Source organism: Drosophila tropicalis, unplaced genomic scaffold, assembly GCF_018151085.1.
Source record: "Drosophila tropicalis isolate 14030-0801.00 unplaced genomic scaffold, ASM1815108v1 contig_527, whole genome shotgun sequence".
Lineage (NCBI taxonomy): Eukaryota > Metazoa > Arthropoda > Insecta > Diptera > Drosophilidae > Drosophila > Drosophila tropicalis.
The window spans coordinates 3,271,571-3,297,319 of record NW_027172999.1 but is presented as its reverse complement, the minus strand read 5'-3'; the positions used below and the strand labels follow the sequence as shown (position 1 = coordinate 3,297,319).

The 25,749-nt window shown below is 36.9% G+C and overlaps 1 protein-coding gene across 1 annotated transcript in view; it reads right to left on the bottom strand.

Annotated features, from left to right (window-relative positions):
• The window catches only part of LOC137574942 (prolyl endopeptidase-like), a 144,637-nt gene extending 119,238 nt beyond the window's left edge, over positions 1 to 25,399 (bottom strand). Inside the window, 1 exon segment of the mRNA XM_068287372.1 lies at positions 25,319 to 25,399. The gene's annotated coding sequence lies outside the window, so the exon portion shown is untranslated.
• Between the last annotated feature and the right edge of the window lie 350 nt (positions 25,400 to 25,749).

Below are 25,749 nucleotides of genomic sequence, written 5' to 3'. Positions count from 1 at the left end.
GCACCATGCAGCAGCACTTGATCCCAAAGAGTCAGGGTCAAACTTTGGCAAGACAACTGATTTTGTACGACCTTGCCCCAGTCGTCCACTTTTAACTGCACTGATCACATCGATTAAACTACGGTGTTGCGCTTCCAAAATCATGCACAAGCGGTCGTCAGGATTAAATTGCGGTGGAGACAATCCCACTTCTGATGTCGGGGCGTAGCCTGTTTTATTTAAATCACTCATTGTCTTTTTACTGTTTTTTTTTGTACTTTGCACTACGGCTAGTTCCCGGGTAGGTTGTACACTAAGTTCTCTAGCCCGAGGCCCCCCCTTTATATAGGACCTGACTTGAAGACAGCTCTCAGCATTAGTTGCTAAGGTTGCTTAGATGCTCAACTAGGGCTACAACTGACGCACCTGTCAATACATTGGAACTAACTAGTAGGCTTTGACTTATTAGTCAGGTGTCAGTCTGCAAACGTTGCACGGCAGTGTTGTAAACTACACAATGCGCTGACACTTGACAATTCTCAAAGCACCATAGTAGGCTTTGATTCATTGACACCTGATAAAACAACATAGTAGGCTTTGATTCATTCTCCGACATATGTATATGTATATGTCGAGAAGATTTTTGGACGAAACATATAATAGTTTAGGATACTGTATACTGTAAACAAGACAAATCGGCAACCGATTCGCCTGCCAAAAACAACATCTAACACCATTCCTACCACATCAGCATCCGCTGGTGACTTTATTAATGGCCTTCTAGGCTTATCTTTATGCCAAGTCAACCCTGTCTTAAATTCTACTTGAAAATCGTAAGATCTCATTTTTGTATTTGATTCTTCTTATTGTGAGACAAATTTCATCCTACATTGAATTTAAAAATTTATCTGCCATTGCCTTTACCACTACTTGGTTCAAATGAGTTACCTCTAACTACTACCGATATGAACTCAACTGTTGGCTTTTTTTATGATACTCTGAATTCACCTCTTTGATATTTGGTAGGCATGTGCGGCTTAACAAAGCTCCCTGGTTCTCTCGAGAGTTATCCAATTTGAACAATATGAAGACTCGATATTATAAGAAGTTTCAAAAAACACATCGTTCATCTTATTACGCTCTGTATACAGTCGCTCGGTCAAAATTCATGATGCTTAATACACAATGCTATAAGAATTATCTTCAGCGGTGTAAGCTTCAATTTTCTTCTGACCCTAAACGAGTTTGGAACTTTGTTAATTCTAAACATAAGACCTCTGTGCACTCTCTTGTCCTTTCAAAATAAAAAAGCGAGCACTGATCAGGAATTTGCCGATATGTTTGCGAGTTTTAAAACAACTTATTCCTTAATGGAATATCGAGCAAGTCCGTATCCTTAACATTTAAAATAGGCTAATTGCATTTTCAATCCAATGATTGATGAAAGTTCTCTTCTTAGCGAACTTAAACTAGTTAAACCCGTTTATTCTCCGGATGGTCTACCTGGGTGTGTACTCAGGGGTTCTGTGCAAACGCATTATGTAAACCCATTTTAAAATTGTTTTTATTGTCTGTCGAACCTTTCTCTTTTCCATTTATTTGGAAAGAGTCAAAATTGTTGAGAAATTATAATTTCTCAATTGCACCATTTTTGCAGCCAATATAAGGTTGTGGAACGTAGATCTACAACTACTAACCTTTTAGAATTTACCTGAAGTCATATACACTGAATTCAGCAAAGCCTTTGATTCTGTTAATCATACTTTATTACTTTCTAAACTGAGCGACATTGGGTTTCCACCTTCTTGGGTTCGAGAATATTTAACAAATAGAAAACAGAAGGTACTTTTTAGGTCTTATTCTTTTAAATTCCATTCCTGGGACATCTGTTGTACGTCAAGGTAGTCATCCTGGCCCTCTACTTTTCACTTTATTCATTAACGATCTTCCATCAGTCATTGTTCATTCGCGTGTGCTTATCTATGCTGACGATGTCAAGCTTTGTCTTACTTACATCTTTATATAGATTCATGTAGTCGGTTACAAGCTGATCTTAAAAACTTTCAATCGTGGTGCCAGTTTAATCTATTAAGTATTAACACTACCAAATGTAAGGTAATGAGTTTTTTCGTAACTCCTTAACTAGTTACTTATTTTCTAAATAATAGTCCTTTAGAACGTCTAAATAATATGAATGATTTGGGCGTACTTATGGACCATAAGTTAAATTTGAACACTCATATTTCCAACACGGTCGAAAAGGCTATGAGTGTTCGAGGTTTCTTCAAAAGATGGTCAAAAGAATTTGATGATCGATATACAACCAAATTTTAATTTAAAGTATGGATCTTGTATTTGGTCACCTCAATATGAGTCGCACCAGAATAGACTTGAGTCCGTTCAAAAGCAGTTCTTGCTTTTTGCTCTTCGTGTCTTAAGCTGGGATCGCAATGTCGATTTGCCTTCGTATTTTATTAGACTTCTTTTGATTAAGCTTTTTTCCCTAACTAACCGTAGAATTATGTTTGGTGCTATTTTTATGCACAAGCTTTTAATTGGTGATATTGACTCGATTGTGTTATTAGCTCAGGTAAATCTGTCGGTACCATGTCGACGGAGTAGACATCCTATTATACCTTTAACCCTTAGACGATGTTCTTCTAACATGAATGAACCTTTTAGTGTCCTCTGCTCTGATTACAACCTTTATTTCCCTTTAATATGCTCAGAATCTGCTATTAATATACTTATCTAACCCTTCCTATTTAGTTCACAGATAGCTATAAGTTCGCGCGTATGATATCGACATAAAAAGTAGACAAAAACCATGCTTGAACCTAACTCCACAGTGTGAACGGAATCGGTTTGTGCGTTCTGGAGTTATGGCGTCAGGGAGGAATACCCGACTTTTTTCATATATAAGATTCTATTAGTTCTTGTTCAATTGTTGATTTGTTGTTCTCGCACTTGGTAAACGTGCGGTATGTAAATGATATTGGTAACTGTTGATTGTCATATTCTTGATTGAGCATTGCTCCACAAGCGAATTTACTAGTATCGGTTGCGATGCAAAATTCTCTATTGAAATCTGGATACTGGAGGATTAATAAGTGCAGTTTTCAGATGCTGGAATGCAATAGCACATTCATGGTAATCTTTTAAATCGATATGAGCTTTATCTGTGGAAAAGACGTTAAGTCCCAAGGGTATTTGTTGTAGAGGCGGTATGTTGTAGCCGAGCCCTGAATTTGGGTAGCCCTGATCGTTTTCCTTTTAGATTTAGTATGTGATAGTTTTTTTTCAAAAAAAAAAAAAGTCATGGCAAAATTCGATGGTTTCACCCTATTTCGGGTCCTGCGAATCGAACTGCATCATTAGTTTTTTAAGTTATCACGATGGTTTCATACAAAATTTTTTGCGGAAGTTTTTCATCAAAGTTGCCATTTTTTCGAAAAGGATGTTTTTTTCATTTGCTTCTAACTTCTAAAATATTCATTTTTTTTACAAACTTTCTTTAGCAAAGTTTCTTAGAATTGTTGGGAAATTATCTAGCATCTAAGTGCGTCCGTTCCCGAGCATTGGAACATAATGTAAAAAAAATCGAATCTTGACCAGACCTATCTAATTTACGATTTATAATATAACCACATAATCAAATTGAATTTTTTTAGATGTCAACAAAATTAAACTAACTGTAGTTTTTTAGTTTTTGAAAAATATTTATACCGTCGGTATAATCTGGTATCCCAATAACAAATGAAGCACATCTTTTTCGTATAACCCGCTTGCAAGCCAGTGAGTAGAGCAACAACTTTTAGGTCAGTACATATTTTCCATTGAACTGAACACAATCCAAAATTAGTTTCATTGAATCGAAAACCAATCGCCACTCCTTTAGTTTGTACGTGCAATTCATATGTTCCATTAACCCAATGATATTTTCGCAGAATGCAAACGTATTATTGCCGTTTATTTCGAAAAAGTCAAAAAGTCTCTTCCTATACCCGTACACTTTTACATCCTTAGACAAAATGTTAACAGATCGTAAATGATGTGCTAAAGAATTCGCTTGCCTTTGTGACAATTTTAGTTGTCTTACCTTCGTATATAATCGAGCTTGGGATATCTAGAGATGTTGACAAGTTTTATCGATTTGGGATGGATCATACGTTGAAAGTAACTCTTCAGGTTCGGTGACAAATGTTGGCGAATTATATCTTTCTGTTGGGCTTTGACATCTTTGTAATTGTAATATACTCCGAATGAGGTACTGTGCAGTTTATTCTGGCATGCGTAGCAGTTATCCGTATGATGCCATTGTGAATCTATCTAAATCATTGGAATGCCGAAACCCATTTTTGGGCGCAACCTTTTCGACCAATTTTGCAAATTGTTATTGCATTGTGGGCTCGTAAATTTTCCACACACGTAGCAAAATCCGGCAAAACTTGTGGGAGACTTATTTGTGGGAGTAATATTTGCTCTCATAAGTGCCCACCGATATCAGTAGAATATCATGGGAAATAAATATTTCTAATATCAAGGGCGTAACCAGTATTTAAGTTTGTAAGGGGTAACATTTTTTTTCTCTTAACATAACTTTTATAATGCATTATCAAGTAAAGTAAGTACTTGAGTACTTTAAGTAAATTGATTTAAATGCACCCCTCCCCCTCCCCCGTGCTCAATCCAGGCTACGCCCTTGACAACTACTATTGTTGTCAAACAATTTATATGCAGTTATTATACCGACTGTATGAATATTTTTGAAACACTAAAAAACTACAGTTAGTTTAATTTTGTTGACATCTAAAAAAAATTCAATTTGATTATGTGATTATATTATAAATCGTAAATTAGATAGGTCTGGTGTCTCTTCTGCTGTCATTGAGCAAAATAAGTTCCCATATAATTATCAAGCTTCAAATGGAATAATATCAATTTTAGCAAAATACGAGAAAGAAAACATAAAAAAAATTTGGTCAAGATTCGATTTTTTTTACATTTTGTCCCAATGCTCGGGAACGGACGGATTTAGAGGCTAGATAACTTCCCAACATTTGTAGCTCTTTCAATTCTAAGAAACTTTGCTAAAGAAAGTTTGTAAAAAAAATGAATATTTTAGAAGTTAGAAGCAAATGAAAAAAACATCCTTTTCGAAAAAATGGCAACTTTGATGAAAAACTTCCGCAAAAAATTTTGTATGAAACCATCGTGATAACTTAAAAAACTAATGATGCAGTTCGATTCGCAGGACCCGAAATAGGGTGAAACCATCGAATTTTGACATGTCTTTTTTTTCGACTATCACAGTGTAATTAGCACAAAACGACGCTCGAGGCCATTGGCCTTAAGGCTTAATATATATCGGTGATCTTTAGAATTTGTTGTACTCAAGATTCACCATCATAATCTATACTCAGTTTCTAATAAATAAGTTTAAAATCAGTTCGTGCTAAATGTTCTATTTTTGTATCGGTAAAAATTCCGGGCGTTAATGTGACGCGTGGTCGAGACATTCTTGACGTTAACAGTTTTTATCCAATTCAATTTGGTGAAAACCAGAAGGAAGGTCAAGACAAGAAAAATATCTTGTCTGCAATTAATTTTTTATTGAAGCTTCTAACCGATTATCATTTGTCCCAGGAAGAGATTTCTTTGGTACTAACAGTATGGGACTGTTGTATTTGGATGCTAAAGGTTTTATGACGTCATCTCTCATCTCTCAATAATTTGTCAATTTCATGTGTGTGTGGGAATCTATAATTTTTTAATTTTTAACATACGTAGGATCAACATCATTAACATCATTAAGTCTAAATTTTTGTTTATAGAAATTATTTGTAAGTATTTTATCTGTTTCTAGCGCAAATATGTCTTTTTATATTATATACATATATATTTTTTGTATAATTCATTTAGTTTTTCTTTTACAAATGATGTTAAATTTTTCCGATTTTTTTGTTATTATTATTATTGGAAATATTGCTGCTGGATATTATTGGGCTATAATCATTTAGATTTTCTGATTAAATTTTCGGATCCAAAAGGGCTTTAGCTTTGTTCACTATTTGCTGCTGTATTGGCAATGAAGATATTGTCACTGACAATGTTTCTAGCTCCTGAGCTATATGATATAGTCACCCGATCTTTATCAAATTCGTCACAGTCATTAACAAATATATTAAATTAAGAAATGTTTAATTTGAAAGCAATCGCGTTAAAAGTAACGAAGTAATTTACAAAAGTCACTTTTTTTCGACAGATCGTTCCTAAGGGAGCTATATGATATAGTCGCCCGATCTTGATCAAATTTGACACAGTCATTAACAGATATATTAAACTAACAAATGTTTGATTTCAAAGCAGTCGCGTTAAAAGTAACGAAGTTATTTACAAAAGTCACTGTTTTCCACCGATCGTTCCTATGGGAGGTATATGATATAGTCACCCGATCTTGATCAAATTTGGCACAGTAGTTTATAGGCAAATTAAATAATATAATATTAAGCTTCACGACAATAGCACAGAAAATAACGTTAAAGTTATTGAGAAAAGTCACTGTTCGTGAGTGGTCCGATCCGGCTGAGTCCGAGATATACAACCCCTGCTGTATATACAAGCCTACGTGCAATAATTCAAAAAGTTCTTTAGCTCTTACGGTCTAAGAGGAGTTTGCGTTGATCCAGACGGACGGACGGACGGACATGGCTATTTGAACTCGTCTCGTCGTGCTGATTAAGAATAATAAAAACACAAAAACAATAACAGCTATCATTCAGTCGCGGGTAGACAAAAGAGCTCATTTTTTAAAGATTTTATTTTACTTATTCACAAAAACAAGTGTACGTAAGCGCGAAAATCCAATTCGGACACAAAAAGACTTAACAAAACCTATAAAGAGTAGAAGTGACAGAAAAATTTTTAATCGCGAGAAAAACAATAAAATTTGATGATCGCAAAAAAACACGTCCGTCCTGCAGCGGCAACGAATGAAAGCATGGGAGACTCAAAAGTCTGCAAAAATCTGTAAACCTGTAAATTGGTACCCATGCAGATTTGATTTGTTTTAAAGTTTTTATACTCCCATTTCTCACCTATTTGGATACTAATTTTCTCAAAGACTAACAAAATTTACGCCAGCAAATTTGAAAATTTTAATTAAACAAAATATTAACCAATAGCTTTATGCGCGTATGTTGTATTACTACCCACGGTATTTTATGGGATCTTTAGAATGAATAAGGCCGTGTCTAGAAAAATTGCCCATTCTATACCTTGATTATCCTTTGTAAGATGCAATTCGATACAAAACTAGTAAACTCTGACTTCAACATTACTTTATTCCATTCACCTTTCGATAGAATATATCCAAATCTTGGAGGAAAAGTGGGGCGATTTTGAAACGGCCAAAATACATTTCTATTTCTTATGTTGTTTTTTTTTTTTTTTTTTTTTTTTTAATAGACGTAGTCGTACAACGCTCAGTACGAACAAGTGGCCCATATGACACCAGGCCCGGGTCTGTTACAAATGACCATAAATAAAGTTAATGTTACAACCTCTACCCACTCCGACCTAAGGGCATAGGCGTATTTCATATATAAACATAAATTAAACTAAAGAAATAGAAAATATTATATGTAATAAGATAAAAGGTTACATATAAAAAGAAAACAGGATAGGTTAAAAAAAAAGATGATTACAACTAATTACGAGCGAGGAAGGACAAGATCGCAGTTTTTATACCCGAAGCGATGTTTCGGAACCGATAACGTGCCAACGTTACAGACGTACAACGTCTGTTGTAGTCACTACATAGTATACGAAAAGGTTCATGCAGAGAAAAGTTAGTTGTACAAGTGGGAAGTATAAGCGGTGTGAAATTGCGGGTCCTTCTAGATGGAACAGAAATGTTAATTTGGAGCAACATCTGACTTGAGGTGTACTTAGTGGATATGTACGTAGTCGACAAGAATAGATTGATCAGAAGAGGCCGAAACTGCAAACGATGGAAGGGAGATATAATTTCGCTTTGAGTTAACGAAACTATAGAACTCTTTGGGATTTTCGGAGAATTGCAACTTGCAACGTTGCAAGTAATTATTACAGCATTTAGAATTAGAAACAATAAAATTCGATTTAGCAACCAAGTAACGAGACAGATCCGATGATAGACCCGTGACTTTATATTTTTTGTAATACCTAGACTTAAGATTCTTCAGTTTTGACAGCCCCCCGTGTAAACCATGGTGATTTTTGCGTCACCACAGGAGAGACTAGGGGTACACAGTCATTAAAGATTGAGTCAACACTGGTATAAAATAAAGAAATTGCGGAATTCATATCCGTACAATTGTATAAATTAGTCCAATCGGTATTAAGAAAGGCATGCGTACCATAGGATCACACTCGGAGATGGGCTCGCGGCTGGGAAACTCAATAGATAACTATCCTCTGGTAACATCATTGGACTAGTTCTAGATACTTTACAAAAACTTGGATCAGAGGTAAAAATCAGATCAAGAAATCGGCCAGACGTATTAGAAATCGAATTCAGCTGGGCCAACGAAAGCTCCAGCAGACCATCAATAAAATCCTTACACCCAGAGGTCAGCTACGTTTTGCTACCATTAACTGTTGACCAAGTCATAGTGGGCAGGTTAAAGTCCCCAAGGACAATTAATAAGTCTCTGTCAGAAAGTAGATCAAGTATAAATTTAATAGAATCTAAGTGTAGTAAATATGTTGGCCATTCCGATTGGGGCGGAATGTAAGAACATATAACAAAAATGGAAAAACGAGTAAAAGATACCTTAACGCATATAAATTCGATACTAGTTAAGACAGGTATTGTTATCAAACCCGATGATAGGGCGGAATCTACAGCAATAAGAACTCCACCACCCCTGGTGAAGAAATTCTTGTTTGGCCCCGTGTCTTCCTTTTTCTGGATGTAAATTCCTTCACAATTAAGCTTTTCGGCCAGAAGCTAGAACTGCAGATACAGTCAAAGAACTCAATTGGAACACTGATTTTAAAAGATAAATATGAAAATTTAAAGTTTTCTATGGATATATTGGAGACATTCAGTTTAGCCCGAATGTGGGCCATGACATCATCTCGAAACAGAAATGTGTTTATCAGGTGGCACTCCCACCAATGGTTTCGGCATTGCAGGTATTGCATCAGCTACCGCATTAATTGTAGCATCAGTTGCAACAAGTGGCACTCCGGCACTACTATCACTAGAATCCCTGTCGGAAAAATCTATGGGTCTATATTCTTGCCAAGACAAAACGGACACTACAGACATCGTCTGCGGAATCGCAGTTTGCATTGGTTGAGAAGGGGTCGGAACCGATATAGATGTGGAGACCGGCAAACGCAAGAACAAATCAGAAGTCTGTTCTCCCGCCTTCTTACGCTTTCGAGACTCAGTCAGTAGCGTTAAACTACTAAACTGTGACTCGACAGCTTTAAACTCTTGCGAGAGTTTAAGAAAACTGGCGGACAGACTCATCAGGGTATCCTTTGTTTGCCGCATGAAAAGTTCCATTTCATCTTCCACGATACGGCATGACTCACATCCCCATTTGAGACCCTTTTTTTGATCTAAATGATCCTTTACCCTGCATGTAAAGCCGGCGCACTTAACATGTACTGTAGTGTTACACATCCAACAGTACATAAAACTCTTCAGGGGTGGGGCGGGCTGCAAACAATTTTAAGCCTAACAGACAGGCATTATGAGGTAATGAGAAGAATTAGTAATCAAACAAATAAAAATTAGAAATGTTTTGGTATTAAAATATATAACTCACTTTGAGGTTTAGAAATAATAAGAAAGAGAGATATTGTGGGTGCACAAGGGTTAAAAGAGAAAGAGAGCACTGACTAAATGATATAGAGTCTAAATTACAGACACACAATAGACTGCAGTATAAGCGCAAATAACGGCGACGAGTGAAATGAAAACGAGAGAGAAAAAAAACATGTTAAAGATCGCGAGCGCGGAAGCTAGAAATCACAATAACAAAAAAACTGCAACAAGAACTCAAAGAAATTGCAAGACAACAACAAATGAGCGTTGCTTGTGATTTGCAAGAAAGAAAAAGAAAAAATGAGATTAAGATGGGAGAGAGAGGAAGAAAAGAAACCAACAAAGGTTATAAACAGATTTAAAATTGTTAAAAATTATTAACACAAACACACAAAAACGCAGACAAGTAATACGGTGCAAGTTAGATTAAATAATATAATATAATTTTCGATCGCGATGCCGATGAAACACAATAAAAAATTATAAAATCAGTTAAAAACGCGGGAGCTTAAAAAAAACACGTCCGTCTTTTTCGAGAGCGTTGATGATGTTAGTGTAAAAATTTCTGATGCAGTTGTATTTTTTAATAAAATCAATACCTTACGCGAATTTAATTGTAATCAACGTGTCCTAGAGTGTCTGTAAACCCATGTCCTATTCCATTATTTTTTTTTTTTTTGTAGTGTCTATGAGCGTGTTGAGAACCTGTGAGGCCTTAACAATTGATATGTCTGCTCCTGTGTCTACGAGTAGTGTACTTGTGAGGTGGCTACACCTGATTTTACATGGTATGAAACAGCTAAGAACACGAGTTATTGTAAATATTTTGACTTCTAGGGTGTGTTTTTGTTTTATTAAATATTCTGAAGGATATTGTGTTTTTCCATCCCTGTTAGGGCTCGAACGCCTCTGGTATTGGTATTTTGGTTATTTGAGTTCTGTCTGTTATTATGATATACACCTCCACGACCGCCTCTTTGGAGCCTCTCTCGTTGGGCTCTGTGGGTATTGTTGTTTGTTCCAGTTTGAATTGTTTATCAAGTTGCTATTGTTGTTATAGCGGCGTCAACCGCGGTCATTATGCTGGGCATAAAACAATGTTATTATTTTGAAAATTGTATGTGGAGCCTCTACCGAAAGAGTGATTAATCTTGCGATGGCTTTGGTAATCTTCAGTAATCTCTTTTGTGTATGAAACACAGTTATTGGGATTTTTTTGAACGTTTTTAATTTTAGACTAGACCTTTTAGTTTAGATTTATAATTTCGATGGCTTCGTGTGTTTCTTTTATAGTGTTAAGTACGCGAAGCGCTCCAAGAAAGCCTGGTTGATTTCTGATGTCACCATTAAAGTATGGTAAAAGCGTGGTTGCTGTTTTTATAAATTCTACCAATGCAGTGCACTGCGTCGGTTGGAATTCACTTCACTCTTAAAGTTTCTGAATCAATATGGCAGACTAGCAGATAGAACTAAACGATCCTGCGACATATATATATTCTTGATCAGCATGAGAAGCTGAGTCGATATAGCCATGTCCGTCTGTCCGTCCGTGCGTATGCGTTTTATTCAGCCATGTTAAGAGCTATTGGGCTGAAATTTTGGAGCAGATCAAGTATGAAAATTATCAGGATCGGACCACCGTATCATATAGCTCTAGAAGAAACATTTTCATAACAATTGGAGTATCCCCATGAAATTTACTAATTTACTAATGTGTGTGTGTGTCCTACACACACACACGTAATGGTACATAAACTATATTTGTATGTGTGCGTTGCTTTGCTAAGGGAATGAGGGAAGAAGAAGAAAAAATTGCGAAGTTGAATTGAGTTCCAAAAAACGAATTTTCAACATGTAAGGGTATTTAAACTTCACCTTAGCCGAAGTTAGCATCTTTGATATTTGTATTTTGTTATTGGTATACTTGTCCTCTCCTGTTTATGAGAGCTGCTGTTGTTGTTGCTCTGCTGAGCTGGATGCACTGAAACTGCAAGGAGTTGGCGCCAACATTTTTCCGTCTTGGTACTACCCAAGCACAGCACGAGCGCACTGTAGAGTCGCTTCCGAAACTGGTCACGCATATGTTTAAGGCGCTACTTAAACGGTGGACCTTTCCTATCACTACAACCCGCGACTTCCGATCCACCTGGTAATGATGCCGAAGGACCAGCACCACTACACGGTTCAAAACAAGTGGCAAACTCTGTATATTTTAGTCCTACGTATCCTGGTTCGTCCTCACCGAAATGTTGCCTATAGGCAGCATTGGTCCTGAGTAGTAGATGTTTAAAATAATACGTATACGTTATTGATGAATTAATATTTTATTTATTTAATTTTTTTATTTTTAATATTTTAATACGTTGAAACTCGAGACATTTTTTCTGAGACTCTTTGGTCTTCTGCTATAATATTATTTAATATTTTATATTTATTACTTAAACTTACGTGTGGTATGACACAAAACAATTCTACGGTGGTGGAGATGAATCGCGGAGTCATTATTGAACACAAGTTGTGCTGGACGACCCCTTTTTCGAGATTGAATTTGCATACTAGATCGAAGAAGTTCATTTGCAATATCCAGTGGAAATTGTATTAAAGGCAATTGACTGGTGTTATCTTTGGCGCAGTTCAAATCTCTACGATACAGAAGCCAACTATTTACCACCGTTATATTTATACACCAAAATACAATGCGCATATACCACTTTTTGGAAGAATATTTTTTTTTTTTATAATATTCTAATAGCATATCTGAAAGATCAACACCGCATATCTGCTTATTGTAGCATTCCACAATAGCAGGACGAGGAACTTCTACATTTTTTTTCTCCTTCCGGCGCCAGCGGGAGCATTCTGTAACAGGTTGGTCGCCAATATAATTTGAAATTAATTGGACACTTTTGTTGTCATACCAGCGGCAAGCAATTAAATTTAGCGAGGTTTCTACTTTCAAATCATAGGATCCTCGACCTTCTTTCGTAAGTTGCTTTTCAGTCTTAAACACACAATTCTTAAGGCGTTTTGGGCGAATAGTTCCCGCTGCGAGGATACCTTTTTCTTTTAATGTAATCATAAGACTTACGGAAGTGAACCAGTTATCAAAGACGAGTTTATAGTTTTGAGCTTGCGGCACATTTGATGCCAAATGAAGAACTATATCCGATGATATTCCAAGCCCAAAAGAATCACTAGTTCTTTTACCAATAAAAAGGCAGAAATCATACATAAGACCAGCTCTTGAAAACATTTTAAAGTTCTACTTGTGTGGTTTTTTTTAGGAAGATATTGTTTTATGATATGTTGATCTTTAAATGAAATCATTTGCTCGTCAATGCTTTGATACTCCTCTTGCTCCAATTCGTTGCAAACTGCTTTTATTTTTGAAAGCAGCGGTCGTACTTTATATAACTTGTCGTAGTCATCTGAGCCTTTTGGGGGTTGTTTTAGGTTGTCATTCAGATGAAAATTTGCTTTAATTTTTTCAAATCTGATTCGACTTTTGATGACCAAGCCATGAAATCAAACAGGTATTTTTACACTGACACTGCATTTGAGTTCGACTCCATTACTTTGCAAGGCATATGCGTTTATTTCTGAATACGAAATTGGTTCCTTTGTTTCTCCAGATTTTTCTAATCCTTCCAAACAGCTAATTGCTTTAGAGTCGAGGTATTCTTTCTCCATCTCAGAGTATCTTGATTTACTTCTTCGATAATTTGCTGCACCGGTTTAGTACAGGTTTCGTTCTTACTACATTCCAATTGACTTAAATTCAACAGTGCGCCTTCGAGACTTTCACCTTTGGTAATAGCATCTTGTAAAGATTATTCAAGAAAGTCTTCCAAAGTCTTTTGAGTTTCGGTATCCTTTACATTTTCATCCCAATTAAATCGGAAAATTTTTTAAATTTGCAACTGTGTTAAGCCTTTGGGTTGCATATCTAGCAAAGCAGAAACATTTTTAAATTTTCTATACCATTCAGGACCAATGTTGCCTATAGGCAATAACTTTGGAAGATTCCAAAGAGAAAACTCAACAATTTTTATAGCCAATTTAATTTGTAATCTGTAAACTTACCTGATTTGTACAGTAAGTACTTATACCTAACATTATATACTCATGGTAACTCAATAAAAAACAAATTTTTAAGTTTTTTTCTATGTCTCAAATAATGAGCTTTATAAAAAAGTAAAATATTTTGGCAAATTTATTAATATGTCGGAGCGTCGACAGTATTATTTAACTCACTCATGTTCTTTTACTGCTTGTACTTTGCACTTTCACTATTTCACTTATATTCTCGAGCTGTGCGGCTAGTTCCCGGAGGGTTTGTCAACTGAGCTCTCTAGCCCGAGGCCCCCCTTTATATAGGACCTGACCTCAACCAGGGCTACAACTGACGCAACTTTCAATCCATTGGAACCAACTAGTAGGCTTCGACTTATTAGTCACTTAACGAACACTATCCGACACGGCCGTCAATAAACTTATCGAAGTGTTATTGAAATAGCCAATTATTACCTCAATCTTCAGACGTAAATTTAACATCAATTCATTCTTAATTTACACAATATTTAAATCATTATAAATCAACCCTTTCCAAATTTAGTACCATTTCTGTACTAATAATAGTCATAATCATACTAATAATAATTCATTTACATTATTTATGAATAATCTTTACATTATTTATCTTTTCGTCTTGGTTTTTTTTTTTTTTTTTTTTTTGTATACCCTTGCTAAAAGGGTATATTAATTTTGGTCAAAAGTGTGCAACGCATAGAACGAAGCATCTTCGACCATACAAAGTATAGTTCAAATAGCCATGTCCGTCCGTCTGTCTGCATCAACGCGAACTCCTCCTAGACCGTAAGAGCTACAGAGCTAAAATTTTGCACGTAGGCTTGAATATACTGCAGGGGTTGTATATCTCGGATTCAGCGGGATCGGACCACTACCACATTTGTTAATATCTATCATTGGCAAAATCTTTCAATAAAACCACATTGTTAATTATTTTACTATCTAACTTAGCACTTATCTGTTGTCGCTCCAGAGTCAATGTTCTCGGGTAAACAACGCCATTTAGTGGTGAGTGACGTCACCATGCAACTAGCATAATTCGAGAGACAATCTCCGTAAGACGGGCCAGTTGACAAGATTGTCAAAAACATAGCCGCGGTGTTTCTACACTGGTAAAGCGCTGAACGAGAAGTTCCTTGAAATCAGTCCAATTTATTTCGGGATAATATATTAGCGAAAGCCACTGCGATGGACTGCCCTCCAGCGGTGCACTCAAAGCCATCACCAATTTACTGCCTCGTATGTTATTTTCAGCCAAAATTAGATTCACTGTGACACACCACACGGATGCGTCGGCACCAACAATATCTGCGTTAAGTTTCGGCAGCACTAGGGTGTTGTAACTTGTTTCAGATGGCGCTGATTTCAATGTTTTTACAAGTTCAATTAAATTTTTGTTTTGCATTTCTTTAACACTCGCCATGAAATGTCTGGTGTCTTAGGTAGCGAGCTGGATCCCACTTCTGATGTCGGAGCGTCGGCAGTATTATTTAACTCACTCATGTTCTTTTACTGCTTGTACTTTGCACTTTTAGTTCCTAGTTCCCGGAGGGTTTGTTAACTGAGCTCTCTAGCCCGAGGACCCCCTTTATATAGGACCTGACCTGAAGACAGCTCTCAACATTAGTTGCTAAGGTTGCTTAGATGCTCAACCATAGCTACATCTGACGCACCTGTCAATCCATTGGAACTAACTAGTAGGCTTTGACATATTAGTCACTTAACCAACACTATTCGACAGATACATAATGACAACACTACCAAAACCAACCAACTATGTTCGAATATCAAATATCTCAAAGTTTAGTGGCATCTAGTTTTTCTATACCCTTGCAAAAAGGGTATATTAATTTTCGTCTGAAGTATGCAACGCATAGAACGAAGCATCTCCGACCATACAAAGTATATATGTATATTCTTGATCAGCACGACGAGCCATGTCCGTCCGTCCGTCCGTCTGGATCTACGCAAACTCCTCCTAGACCGTAAGAGCTACAGAGCTGAAATTGCACGTAGGCTTGTATATACTGCAGGGGTTGTATATCTCGGATACAGTCGGATCGGATCACTATATCATATAGCTCCCATACAAACCCCAAAGTCACGAACAGTGACTTTTTCTCAATACCTTCGTTATTTTCTGTGATATTGTCGTGAAACTTAATATTATACATGTTGGAGGAGACGTCATTGTTAACTTAGATTTGTATATATTAAAATTTCTTATATTATTTGTGTAAGATTATCGGAATTTCTACCACTGTATTTACATTAACATGTTCTAAAAGCTTCTGTTACATGGCTCATGAAGAGCTTCTCACTCATGAAAACGAAATATAAAAATGACTTCTTTCTGGAATTCGAAGAGAAGACTTATTATTTCCTCACTCCACTCCACATGCTATTGAGCATTGGACTTTTGTACCATCTGCAACTGGGCAGATCAAACATTGGCGACCGTGACAGGACCTTGCACTTCGCAAGTCCCAACATAAAAACTTAAAAACTATATAAAGTCGTTTATTCGTTCATTATATTGCATTCATCGTTACATCATCTTGGACAGTCATCATTGGACTTTTCAGCGTACATCATCATCACATTCATCATTGGACTTCTTCATCGTTACATAATCATCTTGGATAGTCGTCATCGGACTTCTTCATCATTGGCATTTGCAAGACATCATCGTGGACATTTACGTGGAGCCCTATCATAACCTAAGTCAATTGGAGTGTGTAAAATTACATTATCAATTTCCACTCAAATTTTGACTCAATTGCCACTCATTAGCGGTCGTAAAGCTTTCTCATGCTTTACACTCACATGTAAAACACTCGTAAGCTTTAACACGTGCTATTAGGTATTAAGCACAACGGAGTAAGTACTCAAACTGTCATATAGAGAAACGATCTACATATTAAAGCTCACTTATTAAGCTCTTGAGTGAAACTTAATGCATTTGAGTGTTTTTATTAAAACTAGAACTCGTTTAGCTCACGTTTAATTCATTTCTAACTTGCTATATTTCTTTCGTTAAAGGCCCAAAATGTCTCCACAAAATGAAACGCAGCTTCTACCTCTCAGACAACAACGGAATCAACTGCAATCTAATATTCAAAGTTTAAGAGCTAGAATCGATCTTGAAAATGACCCTATTATATTAGATTGTCAGTCTCAAATTATTGAGTCGCATTTTAAACAAGCATTACAAGTTCTAACCAATATTGAGAAGCTAGATCCAGCAGACGCGAATCGGGCAGAGATAGAAAATCTTTTTATCGAAACAAGGGCAATCATATTACGGCGCATTGGCGCAAGTAAAAAGGAAAAACCAGAAGAACTTAGTTTCTTTAATTCATCGACTTATCATGGGGGACATCATAATCGGCTTCCATCCCTCAAATTACCAAAATTCGACGGCAAATATGTGGAATTCAAAAAATTTATTACTTCATTTACAAATATGGTACATGATGACAACTCATTGTCCAATGTTGACAAATTTAACTATCTAATAAGTTGTCTATCTGGCCAAGCTCTAAGCGTAGTCTCGCCATTTCAAGTATCAGACGAAAATTATCCGAAGGCCCTAGAGCGCCTCAACGAGCGATATGACAAGAAAGTTCTTATTTTCGTAGAACATATTTCAAGTTTATTTAACAATTTTGTATACGGTTTCAGCTTTACGCGGATTATTGTTGTCTCTTGGGTCTGAAGCTGATGTATTAAACGCAGTACTTATTCACATTGTTATGTCAAAAATTGATCTTGAATCCAAACAAGCATACGATCGGGTTCAAGAATACGATAAATTGCCAGACTGGGCCGACTGTTATCAAATTCTCAGTCGACACTGTCAGTATTTGGAAGGGTATCTGCGAAACCGACAAGAGGAAAGACCCGTCAGAGACAAAATTCATAGTACTTTAAAAGTATTTGTTGCAGCCCAAAGTAGATGCCTTCAATGTCAGTCAACTGAGCATAGGTTAGCATTCTGTCCAGTTTTTAAGTCGCTACCTTTTATTGAGCGATTTAAGATTGTTAAAACAGCGTCACTTTGTTTGAATTGCCTCAATAAGGGTCATCCAGCCTCAAAGTGTCCTTCATTGAATAGATGTCGTCATTGTGGAGGTTTACATCACACAAACATGCATAAGGATTCAAATGTCCAGGGAAATTATCAACCAGACGGACCTTCTATTCATCATCAATCGCAACAAATCATTCATAATACACATGACGAAAATAAAACATTTGCAACATCAATGTTGACTCGCCACGCTCGGCGAGGATTACTTCCAACAGCAATAGTTCTTATTCAAGACAAACTTGGTGAGTTTCAGCTAGCAAGAGCATTACTTGATTCGTGCTCTGAGCTTACCTTTATAACTGAAGAATTAGCCAAAAGGCTTCAGCTTCCGTTTCGTTACGATCATTATGAGATTGCTGGAATCGGTGAATTACGTACACATATGAAACATTCCGTATCTACCAAAATTCGTTCAAGAATATCTCCAGATGAATGGAATATGGAGTTTATCGTGACTAAATCTATATCTCTACCTCAGCCTGAAAAGAGATTAGATGTGTCAAATTGGGCCATTCCCAAAGAAATTGAGTTAGCCGACCCATTCTTTTATAAGCCCGGAAAAGTAGATCTATTGCTTAGCGTAAAGGAGTTTTTTGATCTACTTAAAACTGGTAAAATTAGTTTAGGAATTGGTCTTCCTCATCTAGTGGAAACTGCATTAGGATGGATCGTCGGGGGTAAGATTGCTGAACCTCAATCAACTCAACAATACACTTGTAATTTAACGCAACAGCAGGACCTTAACATATTATTAGAAAGGTTTTGGAAAATGGATGAAATACATGGATTTCAAAATAAAGATATTTCGTTAACCTCAGAAGAACAAGCATGTGAAACTCACTTTCAGGTGCACACACAATTCCTGGATTCAGGGCGCATACAGGTTCGGTTGCCTTTCAAGGAATCTCCTGAACAACTTGGAGACTCGTTGTCCTGTGCAAAAAGACGTTTTCTTCAACTCGAAAGACGGCTTGCATCTCAGCACCAATTAAAGGAAATGTACATCGATTTTTTAGATGAATATCTTAAGTTGAATCATATGGAGGTAGCTTCGTTAGATAATTTGCAATCGGGAAATCATTACATTATTCCTCACCATTGTGTTCTTAGACCGCAGAGCTCATCAACTAAACTTCGCGTAGTATTTGACGCTTCGTCTAAATCATCATCAAATAAATCATTAAATGATATTCTCATGGTTGGTCCTACTATTCAACAAGATCTAATCCTAACATTACTCTCGTTTCGTTTGTATCGTCATGCTATTCCAGCTGACATAACAAAAATGTACAGACAATTTCTCGTCGCACCTGAGGATAGAAGTTTCCAACAAATCTTGTGGAGAAAGTCACCGGAAGAACCTATTCAATTATTTCAATTGAATACTGTTACCTATGGGATGTCGTGCGCTCCATTTCTCGCAATCAGGTCCTCAGAGACGTATAAGGAGTTGTTTCCAATTGGAGCTGCTGTATTAGCTGAGGATATGTACGTCGACGATCTACTTTATGGAGCTGACTCACTCGAAGAACTTAATGCTAAGACGAATGAAGTTACCAAATTGCTCTCCAAGGCAGGCTTAGAATTGACAAAGTGGAATTTTAGTGGGGCACCAACAGATTATGAATATAATCTCAATATTGACAATAGTGATGTCACCAAGGCTCTTGGCATGTCGTGGCTGCCAACTGAAGATCTTATATTATTTCGATTTGATCTTCCATTAACTGCAATACCAACAAAGCGAAGAATAGTATCGATCAAGGCCAGGCTCTATGATCTGCTAGGATTATTAGCTCCAGTCGTAGTACGCTACAAAATCTTGATCCAAGACTTGTGGATCGAGCGCTTGGACTGGGACGACCCGTTGCCAGAGATTTTACGGACTAGATGGCAACAACTTGAAGCTGATTTATCTAATCTTGACATGGTTCGCGTGAATCGATTTGTTAACACATCACCAAAAAATAAGTGTGAAATCCATGGATTTTCGGATGCCTCAAATCAAGCGTATGGATGTTGCATATACGCAAGGGTCTTGGACAACGGAAAATATGTAACTTCATTGATCATTTCGAGATCGAGAGTTGCGCCCACTCAATCGCAAAGCATACCTCGTTTAGAGCTTTGTGCTTCCGTTTTACTCTGCCAAACATGGACTAAAATCAAACACAAATTAAATTGTCTTGTCAGCAAAACATATTTTTGGACAGATTCAACTGTCGTTCTTCGTTGGATTAAAATGCACCCATCAACTCTAAAATGCTTTATTGCCAATCGCGTATCAACCATACAAACTCAATCGCAGGATATCATTTGGAGTCACGTGCCGGGAAAGGATAATCCAGCCAACATTGTTTCACGTGGCTGTGCAGCGCGCGTTTTAATGCAGACAATTTGGTTTCATGGACCAAAGTTCTTAACACTTCATGCATTGGCCGAAATCTGAAAGAAAGACAGATTTCGAGCCCAAAGAACTAGAATTGCAAACACCCTTGTATTGAAATGTAGCACTAGTTATAAAGAAAAGAGCATAGTTGAGCAGATCATTAGTAGACTATCATCGTTTCGTATGATTGTGAGAGTCTTAGCATACGTTTTACGAGTTTTCAACCGAGTTCCTATTAACCGCAATAATACGATAAATGCTACAAGAAGCATTTCAGTAGAAGAATTTAAATTGGCTTTTAATCATATACAGTGAAACCTCGATATAACGAACTTCGTTATAACGAAAAACCCAATATAACGAATTTTTTGTTAAGTCCCTTGAAAGGACTAAGGTCTTACATTTCAGTACCTATAGCGAATCAATAGATATAACGAATAATTTTGCGATCCCCCTCAGATTCGTTATATCGAGGTTTCACTGTACATAATCTCTTCCATTCAGAGTGATGTGTTTGCGAAAGAACTAAAAGACTTACAAGCAGGACGAAGTCTGAAGCCGGAGCTTCAAAAGTTAAGTCCATTCATCTCAAATGAACAGATAGGTTCTCAAAATATTCGACTTATCCGTGTTGGAGGCCGTCTTGCAATGGCTGACATACCATTGGACGCTAAAATGCCGTTATTGCTTCCAAAGACTCATAATTTCACTTATAAATATATTAAAGATCTTCACTTGCGAAACCTTCACGCGGGAGCTAAGGTTCTGATAGCGATTCTGCGCCTAACAGTATGGATTGTAAATGCTCGCGAACTGGTCCGAAAGGTTGTTAGAAGTTGCACACATTGCTATCATTACAAACCTGTATTAATGCGACAAATCATGGGTAACCTCCCAGCTGACCGTCTCCTGGCCGAACGCCCGTTTCTGATATGCGGAGTGGAGCTATGTGGACCATTTCTTACGTCGTACCGCATTCGAAGCAAAGTTCCTTACAAAACATATTTGGCCGTATTTGTTTGCTTTTCTTCAAAAGCTATTCATACAGAACTAATCTCTGATCTATCTGCTAATAATTTTATTCTCTGTTTGAAGCGATTCATCGGACGACGTGGCATACCCAAAAGGATTTATTGTGACAATACCATTGAAGGCTTCAAACGGCAATTCTGTTCAGAACTCAATGCAAAAAATCTGGAGGAATTTAGCCGAAATGCCGGCTGTGAATTCAATTTCATTCCACCGCGTGCTCCTCATTTTGGAGGCTTATGGGAAGCCGCAGTAAAGTCAATGAAGACTCTGCTCATCAAAAATTTGACCTCTTCTCATTTGACGTATGAAGAGCTTCAATCGATTGCAATTGAAGTGGAGGCGATATTGATTTCCCGTCCAATATCCATTCACAGCGATGATCCCAATGACGGGGAGGCTCTGACGCCAGCACACTTATTGATCGGATGTTCACTGCAAGCGATCCCTGAACCGGTAGTCAATGACTCAAAACTTTCTTATCTATCTCGTTGGCAAAGGGTGACCTATCTCAAGCAACGCTTCTGGGAACTCTGGAAGCGCCACTATGTACATCAATTACAAGAACGCTCTAAGTGGTTGCATCCCGAAAACAACATAGCAAAGGATCAATTAGTTCTCATCCATGAAGACAATCTTCCACCGCAATGCTGGATTACTGGTCGTGTTGTCGAAGCCATACTTGGTGCAGATGGAAGGGTTAGAGTAGCCGATGTTCGCACCAAGAAAGGAATTATTCGTCGCCCAATCTGCAAACTTGCTCCATTGCCGTTAAGAGATGACGTTTATGTAAATTGAAGGAGTCATACTTTATCCTTCAATGGGGGAGTATGTTGGAGGAGACGTCATTGTTAACATAGATTTGTATATATTAAAATTTCTTATATTATTTGTTTAAGATTATCGGAATTTCTACCACTGTATTTACATTAACATGTTCTAAAAGCTTCTGTTACATGGCTCATGAAGAGCTTCTCAATCATGAAAACGAAATATAAAAATGACTTCTTTCTGGAATTCGAAGAGGAAAAGACTTATTTTTTCCTCACTCCACTCCACATGCTATTGAGCATTGGAGTTTTGTACCATCTGCAACTGGGCAGATCAAACAATACAGTTTATTACGCCTATAAACTACTGTGCCAAATTGATTAAGATCGGGTGACTATACCAAAAAAGTTGCAAGGGTATACAAACTTTGACGCGGTCTAAGCTAGCCCCGGCCCTCTGGTTAGATATTATATACATATGTTGAAAAATATTATGGATTGTCTACCAGCCAGGCGACGAAGAAAGCTAAAGCTAAAAAACAGATAAGCATTAATTGTAATAACGTAAGCTTAAACCGTATACGCAACCAAACATCACCAACTCGTTGGAGGAGTTTTATATGCACAAGGAGCCAGCCATGCCTCGTGTCACAGCCAATGTGGTTAGAGAAAAGAGCTGCGAGCAATGCGATTATGTGAGAAATATGAGGAGACATAAGGTGCAAAAGGTTGTTAAGAGATTGACAAAGAACACGAAAAAGATCGTGTAGGGAGTAATTAGTAAGACATCTACTAAGGTGAATAGGAAAAAAACTTCTGGTCCGACGTGAAGGAACATATAAAGGAAATATAGAGGAACAATACCATGAAATTGCTTCTGTATCGACTCAACACTACGTTAGTGAACATAATATTGAGGGTTTCATATTATATTGTTGGCGAGCAATAACAAAGTGAATAAAACCTATGTTAAGTAGGGATCATAAAATACCGTTCAAATTTACTAGCTTTAAAATTATTTACTATTTTCTATACCCTTGCAGGGGATATTATAAAATTGGTCAGATGTTTGTAACGCACAGAAGGAGACGTTTCCGACCCCATTGATCAGTATGAGAAGCTGAGTTGATATAGCTTTGTCCACCCGCCCGTCTGTCGGTGCGTATGCGTTTCACTAGCCATCTTAAGAGCTATTGGGATAAAACTTGAGCTACTTATAACCCGAATGCGATAAAGTATGAAAATCATCAGGATCAGACCACTATACTATACTCTAGTCCCAGCTCTGCCGGCAACAGTGCTTGCTGCCTAATACCTTTATTTTTTTTTGTCTGCCTTATTTTTAACAACTACTATAAATTACTTTAGAAGTATTAATATAGAAAAAATATGATGCATCTATAAGTATTTAAATAATGTATAAAGTGTATGTAGTTATGTTGTCGTCCATTTTCGAAATATTTCCTTTCTTTTCTGTTTCAGTGATCCAACTTATTTTGAATGAATTTTTCAAATGAATACGCTTGAGGTCATTTTGGGAATAACAAAAAATGAGCAGAGTGTCGCATAGCGCTATTTCAAAAACAACCAAGTTTTCTTATGAGCGGGCTTTATTAACCACTCTACAATTGCGAGGCCACACCATTACTTCAACACTAAAATTAACGCTCTAGCTAGAGACACCATATTTGGTATGTATGTATATTGGTTAGTAAATGCGCACATTATGTGTGTAAAGATTTTGCCACGCCCCTTTTCGCCCCCGAAATTTGAAAAAAACTCGATTATCTCCCGTGTTTTTCTATCTTGTGCAATCAAATTTGATCAAAATCAGACAAAAAATAGTTATGCATATAAACGTTTTTCCATAAGGCCGGAGTTGGCCATTGGCTGGCGAGGGCGCTAGGGTGCTCGTATGCGCGAGTGAGCGAGATACTAAGATATGCTTGTAACAAGCATGTGAAAATGCATTTGTTTAATAAAATTAAAATATTTGTATGGTATACCTAAGTCGGCGAGACAACTTACTTCATTTAAATTGAGCGTAGGAAATTCATTTAATTAATTTCTGGACTGCCTTTTCGAGGGACTATATAGACCCAAATTATTTACATATCTCGTTATTTCCGTCAAGCAAAATGTTACACTACCTACAGAAGACCAAAATTTGTCGACACAAATGAGTGAAAGACAACGATGATACTATTATCGAGAGTATACACGTTTTCATGTTTTGAACCAGCCCTACATGGTAGCAAGCGCCTCAGCGATAAAATAACTTGGTCCGAAGAGGCTGCAAGCATGATAAAAGGGTGGGGAAACGGGAAAATACAAAAAGTATAAAACTTGAAGTAACCCAATAATCTATTATGTCAAATTATACATACATCCACGGTGGGTCAGTGGAGATCTACTAAATCTAGCTATTTCCGCAGTCAACGAGGAAACTTTCATAAAAATAAATATCCAATATTTCTAAGACGGATGCAGTCGTCGGTGCATGTGTTATTGCCACCTTACATATGTACATACGCTATTCTTCTTAAAGAAGGGACCGTATTTTAAAGCCGAGTTTTCCTTAGCTTTATGGCTTACGATTTTATCTCGCACTTTTTCGCACATTGGGAGCATACATATGTACATATACATATGTATGTATGTATATAAATTTTTTGAAATGTTTTTTTCTCGCATAGAGTTAACTTTCGGTCCTCTTAATTATGGCATACTTACATTTTTAATTTTTAAAGCAAAAAGCCGAATTATGCCAAAATTGGAGGTGTATGTTGACTTTTTTTCCTTTACTGTATATAATACTTGCCAAAAGCTATCATAAAAAAATAGATTTTTGAAACGCTAAGTCGCCCCGGCGATCAGAGGGACAATTGTCGTCAATGGTCTTGTACAGTCACTTTTGGCTACACAGTCCATCCGACCAGAGGGACCGTAACCGTAGTTTGGGTAGACATTTAGACTTTTGCCTTATTACTACGTCGCTAGGTTGTCTTTCTTGTTGTGAAAGCCGTGTCGATAGATAGTCTCAGCCGACAATCCACATAAATATGTACATATGTATATCAGGTGTCAAAATATATTATGAATAAGATTTTAAACAATAATTGTTGAATTGATGTGCAATCACTTACGCTTAGATCTTTTTCTGATCTCAATTTTTTTGATATAAATTCGGAGAAGATCTGATAAGTGACAGACCTTTAATAGCCTTATAATTTAGATCTGGAAAACGATCGATGAAAATATCGATTCTATCGACAATTTTTATAGCCGATTTCCACTACGCAAAATCTGCTTTTGGGACAGTGCACAATACCCGATTCCCACAGCCCATGCACCTTATCTATGCTTTTACAGTGCCAAAATAGTCTTATTCATTTCACAATCCACAAACGACTATCTCTCGCAGTCCGATCGACGACAAGTAGCAAAAAAAAAAAAAAAAAAAAAGGAAATAAATTCAAATAAATTTGTTAAAAAATTCGTTTTGACAAACTTTAGTTCTGGTAGGAACATTTTGACTACATTACGTAAAAATTGCAACAATCGTTCTTTTTTTATC